The sequence below is a fragment of the Ambystoma mexicanum genome, chromosome 9 (genome assembly GCF_040938575.1).
Source record: "Ambystoma mexicanum isolate Mex_15411 chromosome 9, UKY_AmexF1_1, whole genome shotgun sequence".
NCBI classification, from domain to species: domain Eukaryota; kingdom Metazoa; phylum Chordata; class Amphibia; order Caudata; family Ambystomatidae; genus Ambystoma; species Ambystoma mexicanum.
Window position 1 is genome coordinate 1,325,886,957 of NC_090931.1, and position 13,234 is coordinate 1,325,900,190.

The 13,234-nt window shown below is 47.8% G+C and overlaps 1 protein-coding gene across 35 annotated transcripts in view; it reads left to right on the forward strand.

The window, feature by feature from the left end:
• The window catches only part of CLASP1 (cytoplasmic linker associated protein 1), a 2,584,612-nt gene that overhangs the window by 2,437,766 nt on the left and 133,612 nt on the right, over nucleotides 1–13,234 (forward strand). The window lies entirely within an intron of this gene.

The following is a 13,234-nucleotide window of genomic DNA, read 5'->3' on the forward strand; positions in this document are numbered from 1 at the left end:
TGCTAACAGATATCTTCCAGGGTGGCTAAGAGCCCTTTCCATCAGAGCTATCGCTGAAACAGCGTTTTTCTCTGGTGTGCCCCAGCGCAACATTTGAAGGGCTGCTACATGGAGGTCCACAAACACCTTTACAAGATTCTACTGCATTGAAAGGGATTCCCGGGAGGAGTCCCGGGTCAGCCAGCAGTGCTACGCAACCAGTTTGCTTGAGATGAGTCTGTTCCAGGGGTATGTGTATTGCTTCTGTTGGGCCTTGACACCTCCCCTAGTTGTGTATATGTACTGCTGTTTAATCGTATTCATGAGCATGTGAATCCATGCTGGTGAAGAACAAGTTACTTACCTCTAACTCTGTCCTCCAGCATGGGTCTGGCATGGATTCACATGCCTCCCTCCCCCTCTGTGGTTTTTCTTGGTTCATACTGCCTCTTTATGTGCTCTACCACATCTGAAGATGACCACCAGGGGTGGCGCTTAGAGAGACGACTGTCACTAAAGCGAAACTGCTTTTCTTTTTTACTGAGGATTCCCAGCCTTACAGGGAATATTCATGAGCCTATGAATCCATGCCAGACCCATACTGGAGAGCAGGCGTTGCAGGTAAGGAACTTGTTCCTTGTGCTTTCAGGAATTGCCCTTTTATTTTGTATTTGATACACTTGTTTTATATATATTTCTTGTATTCTCTGGTATAAATAATTTTTCTAGGGACATCTTTGAGTGGGTACATAAACCAGTAATCAATATTGTGGAGAAATCGTTCAGGAGCAGGTTTTTTCGTCAAGTGCATAACCTTTATTTAGGAATGGGTTTTGAACATGATTATCAAATCCTTGAAGAAAACTACTAACATTTTAAATGATTTAGGCACCAATTTGAAATGGTTCTGAAGGTTTCACTAATGTGAAATCACTTGCGCTCTCTATTTTTAGAGATTTACTGATGATGTGGTGATTCCTGATTTTGCAGACATTGGATATATATATATTATTTGGTAATTATAGCTTTTTATACATGTATGAGAAGTTAACTACTTGTTGGTGTTACTCGGTTCACTGCACCAAGTTATGGTCCATTTCAGATGGAGAGATTGGCAGTATTTTGGTGGTGGTCACAAGCGTCACAAGACAAAGGGTATTGGGTTGCTCACTGGGGCATGTGGTGGAACACCCTTTTTTGGAAAGTAATAATATGTAAAAGCATCTCGTTTATGAGATAAGATGGTAACAAGTGTGTTCTTTTTGTCTCCCTCCCATCCCCCTTCCCCATTTTTTGTGGCTTGTGGTTTTTTATGTTGGGTTATTGTATATTATATTTCAACTATGTGATTCTATGTACCAGCATATTGTGAATTTGATGAATATGTACAAAACTTTGTTTGCTACCAGAGCCCTAAAGAAGAACAAGGACCAAACACCTGTTGGCTGTTTAGTGAAGCTCATATAGTGGACATTATATTGGCTGGTGCCGCTTATTGAGTCATCACGACTTGTGATAATGGCATTGCGAGTGGAAGTGGTGTGTGGCCAATTTGTTTTCTGTAGTTAAGTGTTTTGTGACCTTGGGCTTTGATCGCATCATGTTGAGGAGGGGTACATCTGTACCGGGTAGCAGGGTGAACAGGGGCGGGCAGCGTCTGACGAGTCAGTTGGCACGAGGGACGATTGATGGACTAGGTGTTGGGGAGGACATTGAGCAGGCCGCCACAGCTGTGCCATTAAGATGCTTCCTGTTCTTAGGTGGGGCGCCAGATCAGCACACAGGACTCTCTTTTTTGCAACAAAGGTTTCTCTAAAACACTGGGACAGTATGATGCGCTTGTTGGGAGTCCAGCAGAGGTAGGGTCCTCTCCTTGCTACTGCTGAATGCCAATTTCTCTCCAGGGCTAAACACTAGGGACATTTCAGCCTGATAGTCACAGGGTGTCTTGACCTTGGGGGATTTGTATTTGGACTCCCGTTCGTTAATGTCGGAGGCGTGCAATTCAAAGTTTGGGTTTGGGGAATGGGCGAGATTCCATTATGTGCAGCTTCGACACTGGGTGTCACAAAGGGCGGTTCGCAAGAGAGGTACACAAATCCCCATGTTCTTAGAACTGTAGCTAAAGGATGGGTTGTGGGGAAGTGGATATCTAAAGCCTACCAACGGCTCCAGGGTAATTTGCCTATTGAATACCTTTCATATGGAGTTAAGTGGAGTGAGGAGTTGCAGGTCCCAATAGAGCCTGAAGAGTTGACTTGCATTTGGAGGAGGGCTCGGAGAACGTCTTTAAAGTCTGCCTTAGGTAGTTTCTGACCCCCACAAAGACTGAGTAAAATTTATCAGTGGGTTTTTCCATTGTGCTGGAGGGGATGTGATATGGAGGGAGATCTGTGGCAGATGTGGTGGAACTGTCTGGTAATTGAGACTTTCTGTAAGGAGGTTTTGTTGCATATCAAAGACATCATGGGAGTGTTGTCCCTGAAATCCAGTGCGTGTGGTCCTTTGGGAGTGGATCCAAAGGGAGATTTTCCACTGTTGGGATCGAGGCCCGTCCTGCTCACTCGGCTACTCCAAGCAGCGAGATTGGTAATTACACGCCAGTGGGAAGGGATCCTCTGGGCCCAGAGTATAGTTTTGTGGTGGTTACAAATTTGGGAAATACTTGGAGAAAGTGACTGTGCTCACGTCTGGGACTTTCCAGAGGTATTTACAGGTATCGTCCCCTTTCCTTGACTATATGAGGGATGGAGCTCACCTATATCATAGGTCAAACCTCCTCATGCACTTTTTGCTGCTATTGGGGTTCAACTATATCCAAAGAGTATTGGAAATGCAGGGCCCCCATGGGGTGGGTGGGTCTGGGGCACTTGTTTGGGCACCTTACGGAGAGTTGTGAACTGTGGCCTGGAATGGAAGGAAGGGGATTGAAGGACACTCCCCCACACCCTTTTCTATGCAGGGGCTCTCCCTAACAGCTGGTAGGGTCATGCGTGTTTGGTTATGTTGGAAGCACTCGATGCCTATAGGGCACAGATCTGTTTATGCCTCTGACCGTCACACAAAGCTTTTGGGATGGTGATCTCGAGGGGCAGGGGGGTGTTAGGCTGTATTACAAGCTTTACTGACAGAATGTCTAATACAGGTGATCTCCTAATTTCCAAGATAAAAACTTCATACGAGGTGGCACGGTACATGTGCTTCTCCTGACTGTTTTGTTTGTTCTTTGACAACAGTGAACAGAACTGATGTTATCCTTTCATTGATGCTCTAAATTCCTGAAATATTTAAACATGCTAAATAAAGCTTGTTAAAAAAAGAACTTGGCTTTGGCCGTCCTCAGCGTTTCTTCACCTCCTCTGTTTAAGCGCCTTAGCTCCAGTGATCGATCTGAATTACGGCCACGGAGCTCCTCCCATCTCAAATTCTGGCTTGGGGATGCCCAAGCCCACTAATGACAAGGATCTGCACCATTCAAGCAGGTCAGGGCTGCCCATTCATGGACAGCCTCAAACCTCACTTCTGCCCATTAACAGACCTCTCGTGGGTGGAATGTGGATTAAGACCAGACAGCCCCATGTTTAAATATCCAGCAGGGTCACACACATGTGCACACACACACACCCCACCCCTTTGCCTGTGAATTCGAGCTGAACCTTGTAAACGTGCAAGCCTTTTCTGGCATTTCCTGTCCTGAGACGGCAGGAAGAAGCCGAAAGAACAAGATGCCAAAAGGACAAGGCGAAAACCATATGTCAATGCCATTTTGAGTATATGGTTCTGAAAATAGCTTTATGCGTTAAAAAATAAACGTGCATGGGAGTGTGTTAGAAAAGATAATTGTAGACTTTAATTTACTGCCACAAGTCCGTCCTAGGCACATCAAAAAGGTAATAAAAAATGTTACTACAGAAAAAGTAAAAGGCATATTTGGTACCCCTGCCTCACTTCACTGTAAGGTGATGAGAACTACAGTAAACAATACAGGAATCTTGCACAGTGGACAGAGTCCCCTTGCAATGGTAACCATATAGGCTGACTAGTTCAACTTGCCCCTCCACCACCTCAAAACTAAGTGAGTCAAGCAAAGGGAGTATAGCAAAAATACTTACCTTCAGAAGTCGGTATGAGGTTACAAAGCATAGAAAATAACTGTCTGTTCCATACTCCTACATCCTGTCCCCTTTCCTCCATACTGTATGGGCGTCCCTTGCTAGGGACGGGAAATAGAACCTTTTTCAACAGAAAAAATCATCTTCCCCTTTAAATTTAGATGCACAGCCCTGGGAGCATGCGCTCCCCTGACTCCACCCACCGGTGACACTCTTCAGTCCTCTTTTCTGCATCAACGGGAACCGACCGCTTTCACCAGCGCACCTGGGTACTCTGGCCTTGTAATTCCACGTGCTCTTCTCAGGAAGTAGTTATTCTCTTTTTCCTTTTTTCTCTTCTTTGACAGGTACTGCTCTGACCTCTGGTGCCACGCTCCGCCCCGGCACATATCGACGACGGTGGGTTTCAGCAGGTCTCCAGCCTGCAAGAGTCCCTTCCCTACGTCCAACCCCCACGCACTCGGCCTCTGGTGCCTTGGCCCAGACCACGGCAGGGACAGCGTACCGCATGCAACGCCTTGACCCCTCACGCTCTGAAGAATCGGTTGGCGCTTCGAAAATGCCACCTCCAGAGGACCTCCGAGCATACGTGCAAAAAGGTTGGTGCTCTGTTCTCCTGTGGACCCCTTAATGGTGACTCTTTTTACTTACACTTCGTCCGGCTACAAGAACCGGCATACCTCTGCAGAAGGATGTGGAATCCCTAGCCAAAAAGGGCTGGGTCAAGCCAAACACCACCCAGCCCACCAATGAGCACCTGGACGCTAGATACAGGCAGACGGAAGGGGACGCCCTCTTATTGTCGATGCACCCCCTGCCACACTCCTCTGTTATAGCAGCGATATCTCTGTACTCCAACCTGTACTCTTGCTCAGCTGCATCCACTTTGGCACGCCTCAGCAGGGAGGAAAAGCTTTTGGAGGCGTTTGGTAAAAAGATCTACTCAAATGTCACACTCCACCTGCGTCAGGCCAACGCCATGTTGGCAGCTGTTAATCAGAAGTTGTGGTGGGAAATCAGACTTCCTTCCAGAGTTCCCTGCACACAGCCAGGTAAGGTTTAATGAAGGGGTGGCAGAGGCCAAGATTGTGGCCCAGGATATAATGGAATCTACAGTGGCCCACATTGACACCTCAGGTAGAGCCATATGCATGGCCACCGACATGAGGAGGACGGCTTGATTCAATCAACCCAGATGTGCAGGAGAACATCCTCGACTTGTCCTTTGAGGGGGGAGACCTGTTCCACTCTACAACAGACGAGGAACTAGACAAGAAAAAAATAGCTCTCAGACAGCTAAATCCTTATCTATCTTAGCTAAGTCCACACCCAAGACCTACAGCCAAGCTCACCAGCGCTCGGACAAGGGTTGGTCCTTCGGAGGCTTCATGGGCTTCCATGAGAGCGCTCTAGACAACCTGACAGGTCTCTGAGCCAACACAGGCGCAAGCAGCACAAGGTGACTAACAAGGGGTTTTTCTAGACCCCCCTCCTCAGCACCAGCCTCTGACGGAGCGAAGTTGTGAAAGGTCCATTCGGATCCACAAGTCTCCGGTGGGGGGCAGGTTTACCCCTCACATACACTCCTGGCGGGTTAATGTTTGCAGACCCCTGGATCCTCTCAGTAGTGTCCATGGGCTTCCAGCTACCAATTTCCCCCATTTCCTCCCCTCCGCTCCTGGAGATTGGGACATCAACTCTGTTGGCGGAAATCTGCTCTCTCGTCGCGCGCCTGGTGGTGGAGGAAGTCCCATCTTTTCAGCAAGGCAGGGGCCTCTATTCCTGGATATTTGCCATGCACAAAAAGAACCAGACTGGCCTGAGAGTTTGGACATTTCTTCCTTGAGCCTTTCCATTCCTCTCCAAAGGTTCAAGATGGTTACCCCAGCCTTCATTGCGGAGACTTTGTGGGGGAGACTGGATGTGCTCCCTGGATCTGAAGGATGCTTATCTGCACCTCCGGATTTGGGAACCCCAACGGTCCTTCCTGCATTTCAGGATCATGGGTTTTCACTTTCAATACAGAATTCTACCCTTTGGACTCAACTCGGCCCGAGGGACTTTACAAGGCTAATGAACGCGGTGGCAGCTCTACTAGGGGCACAAGGCCACCACATCTATCCATACCTCGACGACTGAGCGGAGTCTACGGAGGTAGTATGTCGGACGGCTACCGCCCTCATGCATACCCTATACGATCTGGGATTTTCTATCAATCTCAAAAAATCACAGCTACTGCCCACTCACTCTGACATTTCTGCATCTTATATGGAATACAAGGACTGAGAGGATCTTTCCCTCAACAGAAAAGATTGCAGCAATCAAAAGGGCGATGGGGCACTTCCTCAGCAGAAGAATAGTAACCTCAGCCTGGTGGTACCAGCACCTGCTGGGAATAATGGTGGCATGTCTCCTCGCTGTACCGCATTCAAGACTCAAGATGAGGAGACTGCAGCTTCATTTCTCAGCTTCCTGGAATCAAGAGAAGGGTTCTCAGGCAGAGCCAGTCAGCATACCAGAGCATCTCCACCAGGACCTAGTCTGGTCGAGTACAGACACCAACTTGCTAGTAGGCAGGCCATGCTGGCAGCGTTTCCCACAGGTCAACATGACCACAGACTTGTCCCTAGAGCGAATGGGGGGTGGGGGAGGCTTCCCTGGACAGCCACAGCAGCAATGGAGTCTTGTCTCATCAGGAGCATCTGGAACACATCAACTGGCTCGAAATGATGGCCATCTGGCTTGCTCTCAAGGCCTTTCTCGCCATGATCAGCAGCAAGTCTGTCTGCATCCAGACAGACACGGACAGACAGTTCCACTTGCATGTACTACATCAACAAGCAGGGCGGTACCGGGTCCCCGCCTCTCTGCAGGCTGTTGATCGACATCTGGGAGTGGGCACTGTCGAACAACATTCACTTGTCAGCAGTCCACCTTCCTGTGGAAGCCAACCTGGAGGGCGGACAGACTCAGCAGATTGGGGATGGACAATTAAGAGTGGCAGCTGAACGAAGAAGTCCTCCAGGGGCTCTTCGGGAGGTGGGGCCATCCTCTGGTTCAAACAGGAGATGCCCTCAGTTTGCCTCATGGCTGGGGCAGGGGCTCGTTGGGCAACGCATTGCATATCCTGTGGAACAACATGAGCGCGTATGCTTTTCCCCCTAATCCTTTGGTTCACAAGTTCATCTGCAGGATCAAGTTGTCTCTGAGCCTCCGGCTCATCCTGGTAGCACCATGGTGGCCCGGGAGACCATGGCTCTCGGAACACCTTGGTCTGTCGGATCATCCCCTGGTGCACCACCTGGTGGGCTCAGCCCACTTACTCTCTGAACAGGGAGCCACAGTGGTTCACCTTGCTCTGCAGAAGGTAGCCCTCGCAGCTTGATTCCTGAACAGGTTGCCTTGAAGCATCAGCATCTGTCACAGGATAACCTGGCTATCAAACAGGGGCCTAGAGGTGACTCCACCAGGACTCCGTACAGGAGCCAGTGGACTAGGTTTTGTCACTGGGCAGAATCAAAGAAGATTGACCCCATTAACATGCTTGCTGGACAGTGTTCTATCCTGCTCAGCGCATCTGGCTCATTCAGGAGTCAGGTGGACATATGGTGGACGTATCTAGTGCCATAGGGGCCTACAAAAACTCTGGTGACAATATTTTCTCATCCTCCAATCCAGTGGTTAAGAGAAACCTGGTGGGTCTAACCAGGTAATATCTGCCTATCAAACAGCCACATCCAGTCTGGGACCTTAATGTGGTGGCCGGCGCGCTGGCGCACAAACCATTTGAGCCCATGGCGTCCGTGGACATCAAACTGGTTACCATTTAGACAGCCCTGCTGGTGGGCCTTACATCGGCACAATGTATCAGCGAAATCAGGCCCTGGTGGCATCAGAGCCCTACACAATATTTCACTGCGACAAGGTGGTGCTCAGAACCCATCCCGGCTTTCTTCCTAAGGTCGTCTCCTCCTTTCACCCAAACGAGGTGATAGTACTCCCAATGTTCTTTGCTGACCCAAAGGATGAGGCCCAGAGGGTATTGCACTCTCTGGATGTCAGGTGTGCCCTAAGATTTTATGTGGACAGGACTAAGAGCTTCCGTAAATCGGACGCACTATTCATCACATTCGGAGGAGTTAAAAAACGGGTTGTCAGGCATCCAAGGCTTCTATAGCAAGGTGGATGGTTATGCCATCAAGGAGTCGTACGAGCGGCAGAACAAGCCTTTGCCAGCAAACATGCATGCCCATGCCATCAGAGCCAAGGCCACAGCAGTAGCTTTCCAAAGACATGTACAATGGCAGACTATCAGCAAACCGGCTACGTGGGCTACCTCTCTGCCTTTTGCAAGCACTGCTGTTTGGATGCCAGTGCCAAGTCGGATGTGGCATTTGGCCAGGCAGTTTTGAAGAACTTATTTTCTTAGAGGGGTCATTCATTTGTAATCGCCCATACATTATGGAGGAAAGGGGACGGGATGTAGGAGTAATTATAAGTTACTCACTGTAGTGACTAACACACTTCTAGTCCATAGTCCCCTTTCCTCCATTCGTCCCACTGTCCCCCCACTTAATAAAACCTGTGTCATTAGGCAATCTTAATATGTCGATGCGTCAAAGGGGACTGAGGAGTGGCGTCGGTGGGCGGAGTCAGGGGAGCGCATGGCCCCAGGGCCGCGGCCCGCGCGCATCTAAATTTAAAGGGCAAGATAGAGAGGGATGCCCATACACTATGGAGGAAAGGGGACTAAGGACTAGGAGTACGTTAGTCAGTACGGTGAGTAATTTATAATTTCATGTCAATAGAAGGCAAGTTGCAAAAAGAAATATCGTTCCCAACACTCTCCAATACCCACATCCAGAAAATAACTCTTTGAATCCTTCCACGATTCTCACTGGCTGGTCAAGATCTGGTTCCCTGACTTGTTGAAGCTCGTTTCAGATGGGCTGATGTTTTCCCAAGCCTTTCTGAAGATCCTGACAAAAGAGAGGGAGTGTGTCACCATTCCCTCAATTGCTGAGCTTGGTCGGCTAGTTCCTGAAGAACTGGCCCTTGTGCATGTAAGCCTGTCACAGGAGAATCTGAAGAACATTCAAGTGCCCAGAAAACCATCCACTCAGTCTCAATACAAGAGTAAATGGCTCGATTCATCTTGGCTCATAGACTGAAATCAAACTGAAAATGTTACCTTGATCTGGTTCTCTCATGTCTGACTTAACAAGTTCGGGTATGCAAGTTGATTCCTGTAGAACATAACTTGACCCTGAATGCATATACAGGGGTTCCTCAAACATCAAATGTTCTACTTCCAATATGGTCATTCACCATCATTTTGAGGGACTGTTGAGGTTGTATCCGCAGTGAAGGCATCACACACTGTGGTACTTCATTTTGGTCTTTTAAGTCATTTCTCATAAGCCCTTCAAGCCCTATGGCTACAAAAGATATCTAGTGCATCACACAGAAAACTGCCTTCTTGGAGGCAATTATATTGGCTAGACATTTATATATTTTGTATTTCTAGCAGCACGCCAAACCCTAAGGAATCAGGGCACTAGTTATAGTAAGTGCAAAGTGACATTCTTCAAAGTGCAAAACTACATATACAGATTACAACATACATTTGGATCTTAACCAGCATAAACGGGCAACGCCTCGCCTGATGGTACAGGGGCTACATCAGGCAAACAGATACATGAGTGAAAATTGAGGTAGATGCATACTCTGGAAAAGCCATGCCTCATGGTAGGGGGGGGCTGCATCAGGCAAACAGATACATGAGTGACAAAATAAGATGAATGCACAGTCGGGCAAAACCCCATGGTGCCAGGGGCTACCTCAGTTATTCGGGCAAGCAGGATTGGCAACGCGGGGAGGCAAGATAAAATTAAAACGGGTAAATTGCAGATATAGCGTTGTACTAAAATGCAAAAGAAAAGGTACAAAGTTGAGTAGTTTGAAGGTAGCGTCAATCAGCAGCAGAATGCTACATAAAGGTCAGGTTGGGAGCAAATCAAGTAATATTGTGAGAGAGTTGCTGCAAACTCCGGAAGAGCCGCCCAAGGGATGGTGGCCAGAACGATGCAGGTGGTCGCCGGAGGGAAGGTCAAGGGTAAATAGACAAGAGGGGATGAGATCGAATATGGACAGAGGCAGTGCTAGGCCAAAACCAAAGGTGGAATGCATCAGCCATTGACAGGAGAGGATTGTGTTTCAGGGGCAATAAAAAGATCAAGGAAAACATGTTGTGTGTGTCTTGCATGATATTTTGGGCCATGGGCAGCGACAAAGGCTTAACTTAGTAGTGCACTCAGGGGCATACGGCATCATTGGCCAACAAGGGGGCCGGATAGATTGTTCCAGCAGCTGTTAAGGACTGCTCCCAAGGAGGAGGGTAATGAAGACGGGGTACAAAAGGGCCATCCCGACGAGAGAGCCAGGTCAGCAGCAGGCAGCTTGTCCGGCACGGACAGGTTCAGACAGGAGGAACAAAAGTGCCTTTGCCCGTGTCTTCGCCCCGGGCTGGCATGGCCTGCCGGCTTGTTGGATGCAGGACAGAAACACACGGAGGCGGCCAATCGGGTCGCGTGGTGGCTGACACACCCAGCCAATGAAGCTGGGTGCTAGTAGGCAATGTTGTCAGAACGGTGGTGGGGTCCACCATACTTGGGAGTGAAGCTGATGCTCCTGCTTCAGTATAGGCTGTGGGGTCTGCCGGCTGTTGGGGGGGGGGAAGTCTCCCAGGCCAGGTGGAATAGGACCTGGAACCTTAGCTCACCAGCATCCACAGGCGCAGAAAGGAGGAACAAAAGTGCCTTTGCCTGTGTCTTCACCACGGGTCGGCATCACCTGCCGGCTTGTTGGAGGCAGGACAGAAATGCATGGAATCGGCCAATCGGATTGCATGGTAGCCAGCACACCCAGCCAATGAAGCTGGGTGCCGGCAGTCAATGTTGTTGGACCGGTGGTAATGAAGTACAATTAAGGCACTCTCGGCTTCAGGGGCCATACACTGTCATGCACAAAGATAGCCATGATGCAAAAGCATCCCAAGTTGTTGCCCAAGCTAGTCTCCTCGTTTCACATCACTCAGGGGGTATGCATTTCAGAATCCTACTCTTTGCACCACAGGTCTATTCCAATAAGCTCCATGCACACCTAGTTAGAGCCAAAGCCAGGTTCTGTGGGAGGTCATAGCTAAAACAGATGTGGTCCTTCCTGACTGTATTTTGCAAACACTACTGCATGGACACAAGTAGAAGGATGGATGCTAGTTTTGGAATGTCTGTCCTCGACAATCATTTGCCTAGTATAGCTCCTTCCACTCCCATAAAATATGGGGAAAGGGGATGGAACTTAGGAGTAACAAGAAGTTACTCACGATGGTGACAGCTGCACTCCTAGTCCAAAGTCCCCTTTCCTCCATGCCCCTATAATAAGAATTTTAGTTAGAAACCCTGTCTAATACAGAGGAAGTAGTGACTCACGGGTGTTGACGGTGGGTGGAATCTGAGTGTTGTGACCACGCCCCACACTTGTGCCCTCAAAGTTACATTTTGGAGGAATATTTTGCTGTGCACAGGTGCTGGTCCCGTTCCCATGGGTCAGACACCCATAAAGTATGGGGGAAAGGGGATTATCGTGTACAGCAGTCACTACAGTGAGTAGCTTTTCTTTTCGATGGAACACTCCCCTAACTGCATCTCTCAAAGGTCAGATCCTTTTTGCATTTTGATTTCATTATATTGTTAAAGCCTTTTAAAACCATTGCTTTGACTGAAATCATCGTGCAAGAGTACAAGCTACAGGGATGACCTACTTGGAACTATATACAATGTTTCTTGAGGGTGAGCTTTCAGACCCATCCTACATTTCTTCGCAATGTTTAATCACACCTTTGTTAAAATGTCCTAAAAATCTCTGCAAATCCCTTGTTGTCTATGCAAACAACGTTTGCCATTCTCGATTCTTATAGGGCCCTGCATTTGTACATGGAGTGTACAATTTCGTGTTTTCTGTATGTCAAGATCTTCATCAACTATAGCTGCTTTGAGACTAGGGAGTATTCCTTTTGATAATGTCAACAATTACAAAATGTTACTTGTGCATGAGGTTTCACCCTCTCCAGAAAACAGCAAAAATGTCTATTACCAAAATAAATAATTATATTTATTCCGCAATACATTGTCAGAATGACCTATTGCCACCCCCCTGAATTTCAACATCGAGTTTAATTCCAATAACAGTATGTTTTTGTCTATCACATACTGATCCTGTGCGTATAATTGCTTGTCGAAACACCTTAGCAATCAATACAAATGCATGCTGATGTGGAAAAAGCTGAGGGTAGTGTCGGTGGTTTTAAAAAGGCACATTTCCACAGGAGACTACTGCATCTGTTTTCTAAAATCATGAAGTATTGAATGCTAGCACGAGAGACTATGGCAAGTGTCCAGCTACCCATGTGGGGTCAATGGTGCCATTAAAAATATCTTTCTGTTTATCAGTAAGTTTGGTTAGGCCGTGCTGACAAACATTTTTCCTGTGGTTTCTGTACCATGCCTATTCTCTAGATTCCATTTTCTTATGGTTAAAGACCCTATTTCACTAGTCTCGGTTACCTATGGTTCAAGTTCTATGTTTCTAGTCTCAGGATTGTTACACAAGCTTCATGCACAGAACTTCCTGCTCTCCTTGTTCGACTGAAGTTATTCTCCTCTACGATTGAAGCATCACCACTCTGGGCCATCCTATCTCCCTCACTCTCTGGCTTTCCTTGCTCCCTTTTTTATACTCTGTTGTCTTAATGGGCCTAACTGTGAACGTGATTGGCTTTGACTTTCCTTATTTCTGTGCAGGTTCTAAGATTGGGTCCCTTTGTCCCACCTGTTTGACTTTCCATCAAATTCATCTGTTTTAAGTTTCAAGCTTCCCCATCTTTCTTATTGAGTAATTTGCACTAACACTGAGGGATTTAATAGTGCCACTGACATTTTAAGGTCAGACGGAACTTTAAAGCCTCATGTGCTACTCTAGCTCCCTCTTTCGGAAGCCTGTAGTTTCTCTGGACATGCATGGCTTGCAACCTTCCCAGTACCTTGGCCCTCCTCCTAACTCCTGTAAGCAGGTATGTGTGGGCC